General features: G+C 43.3%; 1 pseudogene; it reads right to left on the bottom strand.

The window, feature by feature from the left end:
• Positions 1 to 363: 363 nt before the first annotated feature.
• LOC140709628 (mesoderm-specific transcript homolog protein pseudogene) lies at positions 364 to 2,101 on the bottom strand (annotated as a pseudogene).
• Positions 2,102 to 2,978: the final 877 nt, after the last annotated feature.

The raw sequence follows: 2,978 nt of genomic DNA, 5'->3' as shown, positions 1-2,978 counted from the left end.
GGGGAGTTAAGCAGTCATCATAAAGGAATTAGTGTACATTCAGCATGGTGACTTGGACTACACAACAATCCCTTCCCCTCTATAGTAGCTCAGGAGAAACATGCCTCTAAGCACTGAGGTATGAGGAGTCTCAGACTGTTATTTGCTGTTAGAATTGGTCTTCCCAGCTAATAACAGTAAATATCTAGCACAGACGCTATTGGTCCTTAATGTCCTGTGATTTTAGGAAGTAGTTTGGATTTAGTTCAATTTATTCAGAAATCAAACATGTTTAATTAGCTTCACTACTTTGGCAGAGTAAGGATATGCTGGTTTAGTGTCTTTATAAAATATACATAATGCATAGGTAAATCATAGTCTTAAATCAAATACCTAGAATACTATATTATTTAAACCAATATCTATTTTAAGAAAATGTTTATAACTAAAAACAGCTGATGAAACTAAATCCAAAGGTATGACAAAGAGGACTCAGCTCTGTGTTGCTTAGAGAACTTTTAAAAGGCATGTGCCCATAAAGTCATTCAAGGACAGGGAAGGAGGCCCCCTTCGCCTCCTCCTTACTATAGAATTCCTGTTGGGGCTGGGCCAGAAATGAGCACTTCTAAATATTTCAGAGAAATCCAAAGCGTTAAAAAGTATTTTATGCAAAGAACGTCTTTCTGCATCAGTGAATAGTAATGCTTATCAGAATTTCCTAATAACACAAAAACAAAGCCAAGATACATTTGATCAGATGTCAAAGTAATGGGAGGTGGACTATTATGTCAACCTTAGTCAGAGCTCCTGCTGGCTTCTTCCTATACACTGTTCACCAATTTGAGTAGTGGACTTTGTGAGAGAATAATGTTTGATGGCCAGGACCTCTCCTGGGCATTTCTTCCTAAGTGGAATACACAACAGATAAGGGAGTAGGGGAGGTAATACAGGGAAGCTACTCTTTCCAGCTCAGAAGGAGTTGATGAAGCCCATATATGCATTCAAGAAGCCCATGGGATCCTCTAGCTGTGGATAGTGGCTAATGTGGTCATCCAGAATGGACACTGTGGACCGCGGCAGCGTTTTCCTGTACAGCTCCAAAAACTCTGGCTAGGGATTTACAGGATCCAATGGCCCACAGATAAAATGAATGGGGATAGTTACAGAGGCAAGAGCTCCCACCTAGTGCCTTCTGAACTTCTTCCGCTAATTGATGTACTGTAAGAGACTGTCAATGACCTAGTTCCCATTATTGTTGTGGATCCCTGCCCACATGTCCCACAGCTCACTCTCAGAGGGCCGAGTATACGGCCCAAAGACTGGGGTGAGACCTCGAGAGAACACGAAGAAGTTCATCAGTCATGTGAGGATGGGTGACAGCACACCTCTGTCTTTGAGTAGCTTTTGGAGAAGGAGTGGATGGTGAGTCTCAGGAAAGATACCTCCATTTGACAGACAGAGACTGTTTATGGTAAGCCGACCAGATCGATTTTGCTTGTACCTGTAGAGAAGCTCCTGAGCAACTGTATCTCCATAGTCATGAGAAAGAAGGTTGATCCTGTGGTTCTGGAGCCCCAGATGCTGCAAAAGTGCTTCCACGATGCTGGCCTGCTCAAATATGGAATAGTGATGTGGTCTCGGTTTGTCACTGAAGCCAAAGCCTAAGAAATCAAGGGCAATCACCCTAATGAAACCTCAAGGTCAGACCTTCCCAAATCTTGTACCAATCGTAGCTGGATGTTGGAAAACCGTGTAAAAGCACAACTATCTCTGGACTTCCAACCACACCCACAGAGTCTTGGTAGAAGATATGCAGTCCCTTGTAAGTGAAAAACGTGCCTGAAGACTTCCATGAGTGAAGGGCAGGGGAGAGCTGAGGGGGTGGGATGTGCAGGTACGCAGCAAGCAGGGGCACGGCCAACAGCCCCACCTGTACCCACCACTCCCTCATCCTGCCCCCCAGGACTGGTGTGGCCCACGCACATGAGCTACACCCACCAAGGAGCGCTAGTCCCACTCCTGAAGCGGGCTGCGAGGGTGCACGGGGAGATCACTCCTTCCCTGCCCGCCTCTTACCTGATTCAGGTAAGACCTGGGCTACAGGACTCCATGTTTGGGAGAAGCTGTTGCCTGCATTTTCTTAAGAAGGATTCTAAAGAGCTTCAATTTGCTGGGAAGCTTTCTCCTCAGGTGGACTAGCAACAGCAGAGTCTTGCAGTTCTTTCATCTATTTATAGCTCAGAGAAGCCACCCAGATGCGGATGTGTGATTCCAAAGCAGAAATCACTCAAATTCATGAAGATTCTCCCTCTGCCCTTATAGTGGAGGCACATCGTTAAAAGCACTTTGTTGAAGCTATGCTAAAGTGTTGGACATTTCAGTGGATAAACAAAACAATATAAACAGTCGAGACGGTTTTCTAGTTACGGGACTCGGAATACTCTACTTAAATTTAGCAGGGTTTAGGTATATGTGGATGTTGTCACTTCCTTCCTCCTCCCTCCCTTCCTTCCTCATTTTCTCTGTCTGTATCTCTGTAATGAGGCCATGCATGTTACTGGGAAATATAGTAGATTTGGAGACAGGCGTGGGTTCCCATCCAAGGTCCAACACTCACAATTGAGTGACCCCATACACATTATGTGAGTGTTCTAGCTCTTAGTCATTGAAGGATAACAACAAAGTAGAGAAAAATTGTATGAGATTATATATAAATGGATTAAATTGTATATAAATTGTATAAGATTATATATAAATGGATGAATGGCTAGATCGGTGGATAAATGGATGGATAAATGGATGGATGGATAGATGGATGAATGAATAGACGGATGAATGAATAGGTAGCTAGATGGATAGTTGGATGGATGAATGCATAAATGGATGGATGAATGGATAGATGATATACAGATATATAGATGGATAAATGGATGGATGGATGGATGGATAGATAGATGATACATAGATGAATAGAGTCTGCAGGACAATGCATAATAGGT

This window comes from Chlorocebus sabaeus, chromosome 21 (assembly GCF_047675955.1).
Source record: "Chlorocebus sabaeus isolate Y175 chromosome 21, mChlSab1.0.hap1, whole genome shotgun sequence".
NCBI classification, from domain to species: Eukaryota; Metazoa; Chordata; class Mammalia; order Primates; family Cercopithecidae; genus Chlorocebus; species Chlorocebus sabaeus.
Note: the sequence above shows the minus strand (reverse complement) of the source record. Positions and strands in the feature narration are given on the sequence as shown.